The sequence below is a fragment of the Panthera pardus genome, unplaced genomic scaffold (assembly GCF_024362965.1).
Source record: "Panthera pardus isolate Hobbes unplaced genomic scaffold, ASM2436296v1 HiC_scaffold_11, whole genome shotgun sequence".
Classification (NCBI taxonomy): domain Eukaryota; kingdom Metazoa; phylum Chordata; class Mammalia; order Carnivora; family Felidae; genus Panthera; species Panthera pardus.
Window position 1 is genome coordinate 75,210,439 of NW_026526666.1, and position 18,613 is coordinate 75,229,051.

Sequence of the window (18,613 nt, forward strand, 5' to 3'; positions counted from 1 at the left end):
CTTCCCTGGTCCTGGATATCAGCAGCCCTCTGCAACAGACAACTGCATTGTCTTGCCCTAAAAAAAACACCCAGATCACTATGAGGCAAAATGACTGCCTCTGGTTACCTGGTTCAAGCTCTCAAAGTAGGCAGCATGGGAAATGATGCTCTTGGTCAGAAAACTGATTCTGAATCATAGCTACCTATTTACTGGCTGTTTATCTATCCCTAACTCACTTCTTCATGTATAAAATGGAAAAAAAAATAAATAAATAACACCAACCCATGGGAGCATTGAGGTTTAAATGATATAAGGTTAAAGCACTCAGCATTGGGGTGCCTGGGTGGCTCAGTCGGTTAAGCGGCTGACTTCGGCTCAGGTCATGATCTCGCGGTCCGTGAGTTCGAGCCCCGCATCGGACTCTGTGCTGACAGCTCAGAGCCTGGAGCCTGTTTCGGATTCTGTGTCTCCCTCTCTCTGACCCTCTCCCATTCATGCTCTGTCTCTCTCTGTCTCAAAAATAAATAAACGTTAAAAAAAAAAAATTTAAATAAAAAAAAAAAAAGCACTCAGCATTAACACCTAGCATGTGGTAGATACTCAATAACATCTAAATATACACTTGACTATAGCATTTATCACACATTATAATTACTTTTAACCATGTCTCTATTACCAGAGGAAGGCTTCTTGAAGTTAGTGGCTGTGTTTTATTTATATCCACATATATCCCCAGTACATCAAACCCAACCTTAGCCACAGTGTCAATGAAGTAACGAGTAATGAGGACTGAGGAAAACTGGAGAGCGTATGTCCCATCTGAAGGGGCAGCTACTATTCAGCTCCAACTGACAAAAGCCATGAAGGAATACTAGTCCACTGTAGCAAGAGCCTCAGAGTCAATAAAAGAAACAAAAGTCAGATCCTGAACACAAAAAGCTGATGCCAGAACAGCTCTTGCTCTGGGATCCTGAGGAATGACTGAAGGACCAGAGTTATGACAGAAGTTGGCCTTAACCACCCTGATAAGTCTTGTCAAGGACAGTCTTGTTCAGTCCCCCAAGATTACCTATCTTGGAGGTTATGCTGTATCAATCACATCAGAAGCAGAAATAGCAGCAAAGAAACTGGGCTCTTCAGTGCCCTGAACATTTTATTGATGTTGTCCCTAACTGACTTAGTAAAGTAAGTACACTTAGAAGCCTCAAGAAATATCAGACAACCTCTAGAGAAAAATGAACTTTTCGTATGTTGTGATATGAATACAAAGCCATATTCACTTGACTATTAAATACATTGTGTGACTTATATACTAAGTTGATGAGATGGATGTATAAAGCAGTATTGTACTGATGTTATCAGTTAGGCAGATGGGCTATTTTTTTTAAGAATACCTTCCTTTAAAGCAACCACTCAGAATCAAACACTGTATTTTGCTTATGTCAGTTAGAAACAAGGCTGAGTTAGTCCCTTAATATCATCTAACATATTGTATAATAATATTACACAAACTGCTTTGTAATTTTCACTTAAATATGTGAACAATTTTCCATATCAAATCTGTATCTATATCATTTACAATTGGAGTATATTCCACTGAATTCTATCAGTTTTATGTTAATGACTTCACTGTCTACAATGTTTTATAGTTTTTACCTTTTGATGTATGACACACAATGTTACACTAGTCTCAGGTGTGTAACATAGTGATTCAACTTCTCTATGTGTTATGTTATGCTCACAAGTATAGCTACCATCTGTCACCACACAACACTATTACAGTATCACTGACTATATTCCCTATGCTGTGCTTTTCACTCCTCTGATTTATTCATTCCATAACTAGAAGCCTGTATCTCTCACTCCCCTTCACCCATTTTGCCCACCACCTCCCACTCTGGCAACCATCAATTTGCTCTCTGTACTCATAGGTCTGATTCTGCTTTTCTGTTGTTCATTAGTTTTGTTTTTTAGATTCTACATATAAGTAAAAATCATATAATATTCATCTCTCTGACTTATTTCACTGAGCATGATATCCTCTAGGTCCATCCATGTTGTTGCAAATGGCACAATCTAATCCTTTTAAATGGCTATGTAATATTCCACTGTGCATGCATGTATGTGTATGTGTGTATACACACATCTTCCTTATCCACTTGTCTATTGATGGACACCCAGCTTCCACATCTTGGCTACTGTAAATAATGCCAAGGATGCAATGAACACAGGGGTACATATATCTGTTTGAATTAGTGTTTTCATCTTCTTTGGGTAGATATCCAGCAGAATTATTGGATCATACAGTATTTCTATTTTTAATTTTTTGAAGGAAAAAAAACAGCACACAAAGGTTCCTTTTTCTCCACATCCTTGCCAACACTTATTTCTTGTCTTTTTGATTTTAGCCATTCTGACAGGTGTAAGGTGGTATATCTCATTGGGTTTTGGTTTGCATTTTCCTGACGATTAGTAACGTTGAGCATCTTTTCACGTGTTTGTTGGCCATCTATATGTCTTCCTTGGAAAAATGTCTTTTCAGGTCCTCTGCCCATTTTTTAACTGGACTGTTTACTTTTTGGTGTTGAGATGCAGACATTTTTAGTATACTTTAGATATTAATCCCTCAGTATCTTCAATTTTAAAATATTGTAAATAGCATCACAGAGAACATCTATTATGCCCATTCCTTATACCCTCATTATCCCTTCCAGAACCACAGCAATGACTTCATAAATAGTATCATTTTGTCTGGTTTAAGGAAAAAATATATACAAACATGAAAGCCAGATTGTTTGAATGTTAAATCTTTCCAGTTTCAATTTTGGTTCAGTTTTTTTTTTTTTTTTTTTTTTTAATTATAAGCAGACCAAAGAAATTATGGGCTGCCAGATTATAGCTTCTGACCCATTTCTTTCACCTGACTTGGTCCTGAACAACTATTAGTTATTTCCCAAACCAAATCCACCTTTGAGGTTTAAAAAAGTGTGTCCACACATTTTCAAAAGAATCTGGCAGAAGTTCTGAAGATAACTCCCAAAGAACCCCAAAGTCCCAGAAACATTTTGAGCAATGATAGTATCATTAGAATAAGGAATATAGCGCTGGTGCCCAGTAAATCACTGCTCAACAAGTTAATGAAGTAAACTAATAAATGAGACCTTAAGTGGATTATAAATTCTGAATTTTTTTTTTTTTTTTTTTTTTTTTTTAATGCTTGAGAGAAAGCGAGAGAGAGCCAGTGGGGAGGGGGAGACAGAGAGAGAGGGAAAGACGGAGAACCTCAAGAAGTCTCCACACTGTCAGCACAGAGCCCAACATGAGGCTTGTCATGAACTATGAGATCATGACTGGAACCAAAATCAAGAGTCAGACACTTAAGCAACTGAGCCACCCAGGGGCCCCCTGAATTACTTTTTTTTCTTTTTTTTTTTAAGTTGAGAGAGAGAGAGAAAGAATGTGAGTGGGGAGGGGCAGAGGGAGAAGGGAACAGAGGATCCAAAGCAGGCTCCATGATGACAGCAGCAAGCCCAATGCGCACCTCGAACACGGAACCATGAGATCATGACCTGAGCCAAAGTCGAACGCTCAACCAACTGAGCCACCCAGGAGCCCCTGAATTACTTGTTTTTAAAAATAAATTATATTCTCCAAAGCATAAATTAAGACCAATGGATGGAAAACTATTCTAGAAAACTATTCTATTCTCTCAGAGCTGTCCAAAGATGGCACAAGCTGCTTCAGAAGCTATGGATGGGGTTGTTAGCACAGGCTGTTTGAACACTTGACAGGAATATGTAAAGACAAGATGAAAAAGAGCAGCCATGTGGAGAAGCAGGGGGGAAAAAACAGTCTTTGCAGCTAGACAGATTTAGATTCTAATCCCTCTTCACCTCTTTTTAGCTGAGTAACCTCAAACTAGGTATTTAACCCCACTGAGGTCAATTTCCTAAACTATAAACCATCTTGCAAGGCTGTAAAGATTAAGGAAACTTTCACTCATTCAATAAATACTTAGGTGTAGGCATTGTGCTAAGACGTGGGGATCCTAAACAATACAGTCCCTGTCCTCAATGAGACTAAAGTCTATTATAACAAAGAGGAAAATTAAAACAGGCAATCATAGTGCTCTATGTTAAGAGTTACAACAGGAACAAATGCACAGTACAGGACATAAGCAGAGCCCCTTAGCCCATGGCCTAACTCAATTTCAGGCCAGTCAGAAATGGCTTCTTGGGAGATTTAAATCCTAAGAATAGGAACTTAATGAGACAGACAAAGAAACTGTATGTGCAAAGGCCTGGAGCTGACATAAAGCATTACATTCCTGAAAGGGCTATAGTTTGGTATGGCAGTAGCCCAGGGGCAAAAGGCTACAAGTTAACTCAGAAACATGAACAGGGCTGGACAAGACTAAGATGCTAGAACTTTATTCTAAGGGACAACAGTGAGCCATTGAAGAGTTTAAGCATGGGACTGGCACAATCAGAATTACCCTTTTATTTTTTTTAAATTCTTTTTAATGTTTATTTATTATTGAGAGACAGAGAACAGGAGAGGGGTAGAGAGAGGGGGAGACACAGAATCCGAAGCAGGCTCCAGGCTCTGAGCTGTCAGCACAGAGCCCAATGCGGGACTCGAACTCACAAATTGTGAGATCATGACCAGAGCCGAAGTCAGTCACCCAACCAGCTGACCCACCCAGGCGCCTCTCAGAATTACCCTTTTAAAAGATCATTTGGGGTACAGTATGGAGAAGTGGGACTGGGTGGGAGACTGGCAGCTCTAGACAGATAGCAGGGAAAACAAGACACTGCAGTACCCTACTTACCAGAAAACGTAGCAATGCAGATGTTGAAAAGTAGATGAATGGGAAATATTAAGAAGGTAAAAAAAATACATAACATGAAGACCAGTGGTTAATAATGCATGTAGAACACCACCACCGACTGATAAACAGCAAGTGCACAAAAAAATGGTAGCTGCCACCAGTGTCACGGATGCTGGCAACGGGGTTAGATGGCCTTTGAAATCATATTCACCCCTAAGAGTCTATGTTACTTTGGAGACCTGTGTTGTATGTTCCCAGAAAAATTCTTTTCCACTACTGGCCAAACTATCCTATACAAAAGATTCATTTTTTACTCATAAGCTCTCTGCACTAGAACTGCTCAACTGGGCCCCACTACACCCCAGTCATAACATGAAATACTTATTAGATGTTCTCACGAACAGGGTTCCATGGCCAAATATGTCCAAGAAACACTGCATTATGTATCCTCTCTCTTGAAGGGTCATAAGGCACGTAAACACAAAGGCCCTGAATACTAATTCTGCAGTAAAGAAATGCATTTCACTTTAGCTATCATTTTGTCAAGGATCCTTTTTTCAACTCCAGAGGACATTTATTACATTGTATAAGAACTAAAGTTCAATGAAACAGTTTAGGAAATGCTGCGCTAAGCTGCCTTACAGATTTTAGCGGAATGAAAAGATTATAGGCAACTCTATTCTGACCACCTTCCAAAATGGTTGGAGTTTTACACACATTATGGCCTTTCCCTTTTAATTTAGTCCTACTAAAAATGACATTAAATATCACCATAAATAGCAATCCTCTGCCTCCCAAATTACTGCCAACCAAGTGTGCTTTGCTTTTTAAAAAGGCCACAACTTTGTCAGCTGATAATGAGCAAATTCTAAGCTACTTACCCTTCAGGGTACAGCAATAATTTTTAACACAGTTAAAAATGACAAAGATGTTCAACTGTGCAGATTGCACGTACTTTCACTTTCCTCTCTTAAATGAATTGATCACACCACTAGTGAGGAGGATAGGTCTTCTTAACATTGGGCAAAGAATCTCACTTCATACAGATCACTGGACAATTTGCAGCTCCTGAGAAAAGGGTGAGCAATAACAGAAACTGTGAAAACCTTCAGTACAGTAGTCCCTCCTGATCTATAGGAGACACGTTCCAAGACACCACTCGCGCCCTGCCCAGGAGATGCCTGAAACTGCAGATAGTACCAAACCCTATTTACAATTCATTTCTTCCATACACACACACCTAAGATAAAGTTTAATTTATATAAATTAGGCGCAGTAAGAAATAATAATAATAAAATAGAACAATTATAACAATATACTGTAATAAAAACTATGTGAATGTGGTCTCTTTCTGCCTCAAAATCTTATTGCTCTGCACTCACCCTTCTTGTGACGCCGCTAAATAAGATGCCTTCGTGATGAGCTGAAGTGACGTGAGGACAGACATTGTGATAGGGCACTGGGCTACTACTGATCCTCTGACAATAGTCAGAGGAGGATCATCTGCTTCTGGACCACGGTTGACCATGGGTAACCGAAACCGTAGAAAGCGAAACCACAGGTAATGGGTGGGACGACTTTAACTCTAATAGATTTAAGCCAGTGACATCATACAAAATATTCCATACTCCGATATCATTCCCTATGAGTCACTGAGGCATTCATCGAAGCACTGGTCAAGATCACTGTTTATAGCTCATACCCATGAATGTACTTAAGATTAATTCTTAGGGGCGCCTGGTGGCTCAGTGGGTTAAGCGTCTGACTTCAGCTCAGGTCACGATCTCATGGTCCGTGAGTTCGAGCCCCGCATCGGGCTCTGGGCTGATGGCTCAGAGCCTGGAGCCTGCTTCCGATTCTGTGTCTCCCTCTCTCTCTGCCCTTCCCCCGTTCATGCTCTGTCTCTCTCTGTCTCAAAAATAAATAAAAGTTAAAAAAAAAATTAAAAAAAAAATCTTTCCTTTAAAAAAAAAAAAGATTAATTCTTAAATCTGATCTGTAACAAGATACCGTTGATTTTAAATGGAGAGTATTCATCTAATGAGGACACCTTATGTACCTTGGACATGAAGATCTGAACCTTTAAGGTAAACCTATTCCACTGGAAACATTCAAATGCAAAGGTTAGCCTAGTCCCTCTCTCTAAACTGCACCTGAAGTTTATCCATTAGAAAGCTCTCACAGTATAAAAGTACACTGAATTTAGAAGTAATCTGTCTGCAAACAAGTAAGGACTTAACCCAAAACAGAAAATACAACTCTCACACTGAAAATGAGCACAAATGTTGCCTCACTGTTATCAGGTACATCACTGCTAAAACATGGAGAAGTGTGGGAAGGGTGCAGCAAATTTCGCAACCTGGCAAAAAATTTCTGCAGGCAGACAGACTTTTTTTCTTGAACCATTTTACAATGCTGTCTTCCTGCTTACTTCAAAGAAAATGTTACCAGGTGACTACAAGCCAAACTGACAGTCCCACTTCAACTGACAACTTCTACAATTAGAAAAACAATTTTTTTAAGTTTATTTTGAGAGAGAGAGAGAGAGATAAAGTGCAAGCAGGGGAGGGGCAGGGAGAGAATGCCAAGCAGGCTCTGTGCCATCAGTACAGGGCCTGATGTACAGCTCGATCTCACAAACTGGGAGATCATGATCACAAACCATGAGATCATGACCTGCGCCAAAATCAAGAGTCAGACTGAGCCATCCAGGCACCTCCAGAAAAAGTTTTAAATGACTATAATGTAAATCTTTCTGGACTGAAAGATAAAACTGGTTGTTCTGATTTTAGTAATTATTGCTATTTGGCAAATACAGAAAAGTTCTCATCTCATCAAAATCATTACCACTTAGCACCCAAGAATGAACAGAGGCAATCAGGAGACAACCTAACTCTGAAGCAGAAGATGTTACTGCTTTGTGCATTCATAAATAATACAGACTAATAATAACAGAGATCCACTATAAATCAACTCCTAAATCACAACACCACAACTAAATTAGGTTATTTCTTTCATGTCAAGTGGTTGCTCCCCCATGTAGAAATCTTACTGTACATGAAAGAACAGACGATTACAAACGACCTTCTCATTGGGGAAGCTTTAACAGGCTGACAGATTTTATGCTGTTCTAAAAGGAAAGGGATGTGTTCCCTCACTTACTAAGGTCCACTTGGTGACAGGCACCTACCATATGCTGCTGTATTCATTTTTCATAACTACTCTGTAACAGAGGTATCATTACCACTACTTTACATAGGAAGAAACTAAGGCTTAGACAGGTCAAGAATCTGACCCCGAGCTCACACAGAGGGTAAACGCAGACAGAATTCTTTCCCAGGTCTGACTCCAGCGTCAGCAACTACACTACCCCCTCCCAATGGCATTTTTTGGCCAAAGTATTTTAAATCCACTTCTTCCTATGATTAATCTACTTAAATTATGTTAGGTACTTTGAGTCACTGGGAAAATACTAAAATGACCTTGTAGCCTTCCTAACTAGTCACAGCACATGCATGAAAAACTGAATAAACAAAATGAAAAGAGACTGGAAGACATCAGATAACTCACAATAAGTCTGCTTTGAGCACAAGAAACTGAATGGAAAAGAACAACTTGCTGGCTAAGGAATGTTCTTCCTAGGTTGTATGCCTGAGGCTGGAATAAACCTCAAGAAGGTCATTTGTATCTTTAATAATGTCCTCTGCCATTCTCCTTCCTATGAATGAGGCAAACTTGTCAAAATATAAAAGGGCCTTAGAGTCATCCCTATCATCAAGCCAATGTTTCCACGGAAGAGGCAATACTGTCCAGTGGAATGAGACTGGTCTGGGAATCCAACAATCTGGGTTACACCTGGCTCTCCCCTTGCCAAGCCAAGTGACCTTGTCAAGGTCACATCACACTCTAGGGCCTCAGTAAAAGAGTACCTGCCTGAAAAAAACTGAAGGTCACTTTCTGATCTAAGATGCAGGAATTTTTCTTTTCTCATAATATTTTAAGGTGTCAAGAAAACACAGTTTAAGAGTAAGGGTTCCACAAATTTTGTAGGAATTAAGAGTTATAGACTTAAGTTTGAATCTGAGCTCTGCCACCTTGTGTGACCTTGAGCAAATTACCTAACCCTTCAGTTTCTTCACACACAAAAATAAAGGTGGTAATAGTGTCCACCACATACAGAGTGTGGATAATATATACAATACATTTATACCCTAGCTGGTGCAACATAACCACTCGATAAAAGTTAGTAACTAACTATATCATTCCTGAGCTTGATTCATAGATCCTTAATGGCTCAGTACCTCTGAACTAAAAGAGATATGAATTTCAAAATTGCCTCAGAGACACCTAGCATGGCTCCTCATTTCACTTTGCCTCTGCATCTCTCTGTAAATGAGGTTAAGAAACCCTGTATCTTTTCTAGTACAATGAATCAGTTTTGACCAAATGGAAAATATGTACACATAAATAACAGAATTATGTTATAAAAATTTAGGTAACAAGACATGAACACAGTCTGTTAAGTATTAAACATTAGTATGTCTGCTTAGAAGACACAGCTGATGTTCTCAAGTTTTTACCATAAACTCAGACCTACTCAGACCTCCTGGGATTCCAGATTTTTAGGGTGGTCCATTCCAGAAGATAACAAGGCCCAGCAACCGGCCATGGATGTAAGGAGTTAATGGGAATGAAGGTGATCACCGTTGTTGAAGGGAAGGTAATTCAGAAATGCTTGCTGAATATGTGTATATTAGTTTTTGCAACCTTGTCTAGACTTACTAAAAAAGAACTAAGTCATGGATGCTGTAACATTCTTCATATTTGGCTAACTTAATGACTAAGCCAAATGAAGCTTGAGATGACCAATGTACAAAATATGGCAAGCCCTAATTCCCCTTGTATTTTAACTCTATCTCCTACACTGCAGTGTAATTGCAAATAAAAGGGAGGAGACCCTCACCTAATTGCATTAAGTCACAAAGTAACTCAGACTACCAAATCATTGGTCTCCCCTTGAAACCTGAATTATTTAAAGATTTCCATGCAAAATTGGGATTACAAATATTTTGTTGTATCCAGTTTTAATTTTACACATCATTCAGGATAAGCATATACTAGAATCACTATCCCACGGTTTGAAGAAGGCACTAGGCTTCTGGACAGATCCCAGTGCTTGGAGACAAACATCTAAAGTACTAGTGATATTTGAAAAAGCTCCCAGGTGAGTTCTTTATATACTTGGTAGTTCCTCACTCTTTGACATTAATCACTTCCATATATAGAAAAACTATGTCAGCAATATTCTGAAGACTGGTTTTAAAGAATGCAGATTCTTAAACTTTCTGTACATACTTTCCCCTATTATCTACCTGGCTTCAGAAAAACTCCAACAGTTTACTTTTTAATCTTTCTCTACACAATAAAAAACAAGAGATATGATTTAAATATCTAGTTGAAGAACCTAGATTCTACATGGCTCCTACCCTGTGGTCTGAATCTTTGAAACAGTACAACAAACTCTTGTTAATTATGTTCTCCTCACTCAATATGCTCCTAATTCCCAGCAATCAAAGAAAGATGATCCACTTTGAAATACAATGCTATCTACCAAGGGCACAATGTATACACTGTATGTTAGCTACCTTGACAATAAATTATATTTTAAAAAATAATAATTACTAAATAAATAAATAAATAAATAAAATATAATATAATGCTATCTGGAAGTTTGACTAGTCAGGTTTATACTGATAACACGACACAGCAGATAACACTACAGGCTTTGCCACTGGGCAACTTGGATATGAATCCCAGTTCAACCACACAGACACTGGACAAGCTACACAACCTCTCTGATCCTCAATTTTTCTCATCTGCAATATGCAAATGATAATGCCTACATAATAGGAAATATGTGCCCCAAAATGTCAATTCCCTTCCTCTACTACTTTCCTCTTCTCTCTTGAAAATGTTGCATTCACAAACTGACCACATTTGAAAACCGGAAAAGTTTCTTGAAATTGGTATAAAAACAGATTTATAGCATCTATCTGAAATTAGAGAGGACCACCTAACATAGACAAGGAAAAACAAATTAGGAAACAGAGAAGTTTAACACAAATGGTTTCCACGATCCCTAAACCTTGGGAAATGCAAATGTAGAACAATTCAAGTCATAACAATAAATCGGAAAATGATAAAATACCTCCAACAAGCTTACTCTAACAACTCTTGATTAGAACAAAAGTTTTGTGAAATACAAACCAGAAAGTGTTGACAAGTCCTGTTACTCAAAACAAGATGCAAGGAACTATGTACTAGTTTATTCTCAAATCTGCTTATTTCTTTAAAAAAAATTTTTTTTTAAGTGCACAGGAAGATGAGTGTAATTTTTAGGTATATATAAAAGAAAAGAGGGGCGCCTGGGTGGCTCAGTCTGTTATGTGTCTGACTTGGGCTCAGGTCATGATCTCACAGTTCATGAGTTCCAGCTACACATCAGGCTCTGCACTACTAGTGTTTGGGATTTTCCCTCTCTTTCTGCCCCAACCCCACGTGCATGCACTCGCTCACGCTCTCCCTCTCTCTCTCAAAAATAAACTTTAAAAAAAGAAAACAAATAAGTCAAGGTCCAGGATCTCTGTTAAGCTCTCTTCCACTAAAGAGATACCTACCAATATCTATTCAAATAAATACCAAGTATCTAATATCTGCCAGCAAGCGTAGCTTTAGAAACTCAGCCCTGACCTATATCCTTCCTAATACAGGAAAACTTTATATAACAACATTACAAAATTAGCCGCATGGTCCTGAGACCCAATAATCTAGAATTGCTCCCTTACTATAATTCCCAACTCTGCAAATGTTCCCCCAATGCTTCGCACTTCCTCATTCTTAAAGATGTCACTACCTCATGCCCCTGCCTCTTAGACTTGAAGGCCCAGCGCACTGGTCCAATAGGATCCACCTCTCGGGCTGGGTCTGTTTATTTTCTCCTCATATCACATCCTAGGATCCACCTCTCGGGCTGGGTCTGTTTATTTTCTCCTCATATCACATCCCAGGTCTGGTAACTCTGAAACCTCGGTTTCAATGCTATCACTCTCCAGCAAAACTCTTGATCTCATCCTATCCTTTAGATAGGTCCCTAAGGCCCAGATGCCTTTTTTCCTATACCACGCCCTCAGACCTGACATCCATGGACATCAAAGTCATTCACAAACTGTGTTAAACTCCAGTCTATCTTAACTATAGAGAACAAACTGATGGTTACCAGGGGGGGAAACAGGTGGGGGGGATAGGTGAAACAAGTGATGGAGATTAAGGAGTGCACTCCCCGCCACGAGCACTGGGTGTTGGGAATTGTTGGATCATTACGTTATACACCTGAAACTAATGTAACACTCTATGTTACCTATGCTGGAATTAAAAAACAAAAACAAAAACACCTCCAAGTCTAGCACTCTTGGATCTCAAAGACCGTCTCAGACCCTAACTCAGGTTTCAGCGTTTCCAAGCATGGCACCCTTGGGGCTTGTACGCCTCTCTATAATGGGCCACGCATGTTCCACGGAGTGTACCTCTGGAGTTAGGAGTGCCTCCCACTCCGGGCCGTGCACAGGCTATCCCCACAGTACCTGCCAGACCATCACCCTGTTTCCCCCTTAAGGTCTCTAGGCTCGCCCCCGGCCTCCACCCCAAGCCTGCACCGGACGGGGTCACCGCCCTGCCGTCCAAGCCCGAGACGCGCGCATCCCCGCAGCCTCCGACTCCTTCATCACCCCCCAGGCCCGAGCCAGCGCGACCAATAAGGTGCCAGGTCCGCGGCCTCCCCGCCACCGACCAATCACGAGCGAGCCCCCCCGCAGTCGCCTTCCGCCAATGGGAGAAAGCCCGCGGGCCGGGCCGACGAGGCGCACGGACCCCAGGAGCGCGACGGCGGCGACAGCGGCGGGCCTGGCGAGAACACAACATGGCGGCGGGCAGGCCGGACCGAACTACAGCGGCAGCCGCGAGAGGGAAGTGAGGTCTCCGCCGAAGGCGGGAAGCGCTGCCCCTCCCCCCGCCGCCGCTCGCCTCTCACCCTCCCTCCCACAGACGCTCCCGCACACTCACACGCCTCTGCTCAGGAGTCCAGGGAAGAGCAGGAGCCGCCCCCGCGCTCCTGCGGAGTCAGGCAATGCAGAGGCCTGGGCACAGCGGAGGGGAGGGGGAAGCGTGCGTCACAGAGAACGGAGCGCGCGCGAAGCGGGGGCACAAACAAGATGGCGGCCACGCCGTTTGCACCGTCTCCCCCCACCTTCCCCTCCCCCTCCCTTGGCGCCTTGACTCCCAGTATCTTGAAGTGCGCAGAAGCTGGGTTGTTTGAAATCTCGCGAGAATTAGGAAGGGGCGACGACCTGGGGAGGCGGAATGAGATCAGAGAGCCTTCTGACCCCACCCCCTTCTAGGGGACCCGGAGGCGTTGCCTGGTGACTTCCACAGGGTGTTCTATGCTTGGCGTTTGATGTGGTGCGCACCCTTGAATGTTAGGAAATACGGGTTTTTTTTGTTTTTTTGGGTTTGTTTAATTTGGAAGGAAAGAGCTGGGGGGACGAAGGACGACACGGGGATGCCAGATTACGTGCGCCGGTAAAGAAGATAGCTACCAGTACCATAAAAAGGGATTTAACACCAAAACTGTAAAAATGATATACTCGAGTAAAGAACAGCACATCCCAAGAATTGTCGCTGGTAACCTTACGTTGACATAGACACTGCTTTTCTCATTTAAATGCAGTTTAAAACTTCATCAAGACGATTGAAAACCCCAGTTACAATGGGCATTACATCTTTTTAGCTCTTTCATCTCCGCAACCACTTGGTCCCAAGGCGTTAGTATTTCTGTTTTACAGATGATAAAACTGATGCTCAAAGGGTTAAGTGACTTGATCAAAGTCCCACAGCTATTAAGTGTCAAAACTCAGTGTGAGTAGCTCCAAAACTTGTCTTTTATTCACCAAATACGTATGGAATGGGACTATCTACATTGAACCAATGGTTAGGTGTAAGCACAGAGACAAATGAAACTGCTGGTGCTAGTGGTTACCTTAAATTTTATAAATGACCTTGGAGCCTTTCTGAGACTTGGGTTGCAGGGGTCTTCAACAATATAACCAATACACTATTATTATTTCTTCCCTTTGAGTGTATGACCCTGGTGATAAAGGTGTTGAGCATACTGGAATAAGCCCTTGACTTGAATTCAGGGAAACTGTTTTCAGATCCAACCTGAATAAATCTCACTTCAAGCACTCAATAAATATTTGATGAATGAATGAACAAAACCTAACTAGCTATACGACACCTGACTTCACTGAGTCTCAATTTCTTTGTCTGTAAAATGATCTAATTCCTGTCTCCTGGGAGTGTTGGTTGGGGAGATTGAATGAAATAGTGTAAGGGAGAGTGCTTCACAAACTGCAGAAGTGTCATAAAGAAGTTAGCGATAATGATGACATTTTCAGACATGAGAAATGGCATTAAAAATTCAAAACAGAGGGGCGCCTGGGTGGCTCAGTCGTTTGAGCGTCCGACTTCTACTCAGGTCACTATCTCGCGGTCCGTGAGTTCGAGCCCCGCGTCAGGCTCTGGGCTGATGGCCCAGAGCCTGGAGCCTGCTTCCGACTCTGTGTCTCCCTCTCTCTGGCCCTCTCCACACTCTGTCTCACTCTTTCTCTCGAAAATAAACATTAAAAAAAAATTTAAAAAAAAAAATTCAAAACAGAGATGGGGCGCCTGGGTGGCTCAGCTGGTTGACCATCTGACTTCCACTCAGGTGATAACCTCACAGTTGGTGAGTTCAAGCCCTGCACCGGGGCTCTTTGGGTTCAGCACAGAGCCTGCTTCAGGTCCTCCGTCCCCCACCCCCCACCCCCTGCCTCTCTGCCCCTCCCCCACTGGCCCTCTCAATCTCAAAAAATAAACATTAAAAAAAATTCAAAACAGAGAGACCCAAAATAAATACTATGTTAAAATGGTACAGAGATGAGCTCAGCTAATGGGAAAAAGCTAAGTGAGTCTTTCTACAAATACTTATTAAGTTAATTATTGCATATACTTTGTTGCAAAAGATGTAAAAATGTGTAGGAATGAGCACAAATTAGTATTATTAGATATTGTTATAATGAAGTATTGACAGCACATAGGGGCTTCAGTCAGTTTCCCTCCAAGAGCCTGGAAATCAGGTTGCCCTCAGAATTAAACTAATAAGAATTTACATAGTGGAGGAAATCAGCCAAAGGTGATTATAAACATATTTAACTACAAGTAGGGCTCAAGCATTGATCTAGCAGATTTGCAATCCATAAGCTGTCCTGGAGAGAGCTTTCTGTGCCAGATATTAACCCTTTAGTTGCTAATTTGTGAATAGTTCCCAGGAGTGGGGAGTTCTCAGGAGGCTTGGGACAGCAGGCATTAATCAGTACAAAACCATTTCACTATTTTGATATTATAACTGGTACCAGTCATACTGGTGCACAGGCTGAATACTAGTCCTTGTTGTAGACTATTATTATCAATATTCTCTGCCCCTGCCTTTCTAAAACCCTGCCTATCTGGTCTGTCTGTCCCTGGGAGATTATACTTCTCACACTAATGTCATCAAGCTTGGTGTTATTTTGATCAATGAAATATGAAATGACATGAGCCACTTCTGAACAGAAATAAATGGGCCATCTAATGATTCCACCATATTGTTTTTCTTCTGCCATGAGAGCAGCATGTCCCAAATAGAACTGCTTCTCCAAGGTTGGTCCCAGAACGAAGATGTGCAGAGCCACAGCTGATGTACATGACCTGTAATGTAAGGTGAGTGAGAAATAGGGGCGCCTGGGTGGCTCAGTCGGTTGAGCGTCCGACTTCGGCTCAGGTCACGATCTCACGGTCCGTGAGTTCGAGCCCCGCGTCAGGCTCTGGGCTGATGGCTCAGAGCCTGGAGCCTGCTTCCGATTCTGTGTCTCCCTCTCTCTCTGCCCCCCCCCCCCTCCATTTATGCTCTGTCTCTCTCTGTCTCAAAAATAAATAAATGTTAAAAAAAATTTTTTTAGAAATAAACCTTTGTTGTAAGCCACTGAAATAGGTTTAGTTGTTTGTTTCCGTAGCATAACCTAGCTAGCCTAAGCTGACTAATACAACCCTAAAATTAGCTATCTGTGGCAGTAAGCCAAGAGTTTCTCTACAAACACGATCAAAAAGCAAACCAAACTCTGGGCCAGGTCATACAGGAGGAATCTCACGAAAGCAAATGTGATTGTAATTTACTAAATAGATGCTTAGTCAATCTTATCAACCAATCATTCTATATCCTATTTGGAGAGAGATTCTGTGAACCAAAGGGCTTAATCAGCCATGACAGCCCAAAACAGGGCAGTCACAGAGGCAAACTTTAGCATTGCCCTTCTACGCCCTGCCTCAGTCAAGCTGACCTAAGCGTTAGGATTTCCTTGTCCGTGTCATCCCTATAGTGGGTGAGAGTATCTCAGGCTGCCTCAGCTAAGAAAAGATCAACGTGCTTCCCTGGTGTGATTCTGTGCTCACCCAGCAAATGTCTCACCTGTGGGGACAGAATTTAGTGATCTGCTGCCTAGAGGATCTCAGTTCTTTTGATAATGACATTTTTCATTATAAATCAATCTATTGGATTCTGGCTTATGTAACTTCCAGTCTCTGTGAACTTAGTGGATACAGGAGCCCCCTTGAGAGATGATTCCCCTCTGTTTACTTATTAAAATCAGGGTTCTGAATTTATAAAGTTGAAGACCAGTTCTGGGATGTTGGTAAATTCCTTAAAGTTGTAGCACTGTAGAGGGACCTGTCTAGAGTGCCAGCTAGACTACCCTCAGCTATACCTCTCTATCTCCTTGTGTGCCTTCTGTGATCCAAAAGGGGTGCCTGGCTGGCTCGGTCGGTTGAGTGTCCGACTCTTAATTTTGGCTCAGCTCATGATCTTGCTGTTCATGGGATGGAGCCCCACTCAGGTTCTGAGCAGATAGAATGGACCTGCTTGGGATTCTCTCTCTCTACCTCTCTCTCTCTCTCTCTCAAAATAAATAAATAAACTTTAAAAAGAAAAGAAAAGCAGTAAGTGTTAAAGACAGACATAATTCACAAGCTGTAGGAGTTCAAAAAAGGGAGTGATTACTTCCACGTAGTATGAAACAGGGAGGAGTTCGGGAAAGATTTGCAAGGATGTGACCTTTGAAGGGGGTCTTGAAAAAAATGAGAACTAGGGGAAGAGCATGCCCTTTGTAGGTGGCCACTGGAGCAAATATAGGAAGCAGGAGATCACTTGAGGAAACATAGAGTAAGAGGAAAAGGAAGAAGAATCATCTGGAAAGTTACATATGGTCAGATTAAGGTTCTTGGGTTTTATTTTCTGCTAAGTAGAGTTAGTGTGGAGTTTTGTTTTTGTTTTTGTTTGTTTCACCACTTTAGCCATTTTTAAGTATATAGTTCATTGACATTAAGTACATTCACATTGTTTTGTAAATATCAGCACTGTCCATCTCCAGAATTGTTTCATCACCCCCTGTTGAAACTCTGCACCCATTAAACAATAATTCCCCATCCTCCCTTCCTCCAGCTCCTGGTGACAACTGTTCTGTTTTCTGTCTCTTTGCATTTGACTATTCTAGGTATCTCATGTAAGTGGAATCATTCAATATTTGTCCTTTTGTGTCTGGCTTATTTCACTTAGCGTAATGTATTCAAAGTTAATCCGTATCACACCAAAATTTCATTTCTGTTTATGGCTGAATGTAGTATTTTGTTATGTATATATAACACGTTTTGTTTATCGTTTATCCATAAATGGACATTTGGGTTGTTTCCATCTTTTGGGTACTGTGAATAATGCTGACTATGAATATTGGTGTACAATTATCTGAGTCTCTGCTTTCAGTTCTTTGGGGTATATACCTAGAAGTGAAATTTCTGGGTCATATGGTAATTCTGTGTTTAATTTTTTGAGGAGCTGCCATACTGTTTTCCACTGTGGCTACACCATCTTATATTCCCAGTGATAGAAGTTTTTACAAAGGGATTGACATGGTCAAAACTGCATTTAAAGACAATCTGGCAGAGATAATAAGATGGAATGGGATTGTAAAATGACCACTGGAGACTTTCACAGTAGTTCAGGCAAGATACAATGAACTTTTGAATACATCAGTAGCAGTGAGAATGGAGAGAAGAGTGTACAAGTGCAGGGGTGACATTTCCAAGGTAGGATTGGAAGGACTGGAGAACTGATTGACTATTTCAGGGGAGAGGGGATCAAGAGGTGTTTAATATGACTTCTAGCTTTCACAGTTAGGAGGATGGTGGTCTCCAGATGAAGACTCCTGGACTTTTTCAGAGCATGGAGAAGTCACGGGTTCAGGTTGGAACAGGTAGAGTTTGAATTATACATGAGACATTGTAAGCTATAGGTGGACATTTGTTGTCTTGCCTGCTCAATGTCTTTGCCCTTTCAACTGAAATGGCACTGTACGTTTTTTCTTCTTTTAGATTGTAGAACCATCCTTCTTCATCTGCATGTAGTGCTGGGCTGGGAGAGTGTGTGGCCATGAGAATGCACTTTTCAGATCTCCAACTGGGAGAAGTGTAACTCCTCAGCAGCCCAGCTGCTGAGCTATGAAATCCATCACCCCTCACTCCCAGGCTTCACTCCCCATGGGCTGCTCCTGGCCACTGACAGCCCAGCAGGAATTTCAGGACAGGATTTTTTTTTTTTTAGGATAAACGGATACTCTTCTG

General features: G+C 41.4%; 1 protein-coding gene across 1 annotated transcript in view; it reads right to left on the reverse strand.

Moving 5' to 3' along the window:
• Window positions 1-13,133, reverse strand: part of NFYC (nuclear transcription factor Y subunit gamma) — a 67,069-nt gene extending 53,936 nt beyond the window's left edge. The window contains exon 1 of the mRNA XM_019429138.2: window positions 12,932-13,133. The gene's annotated coding sequence lies outside the window, so the exon portion shown is untranslated. The remainder of the gene's footprint in view (window positions 1-12,931) is intronic.
• Between the last annotated feature and the right edge of the window lie 5,480 nt (window positions 13,134-18,613).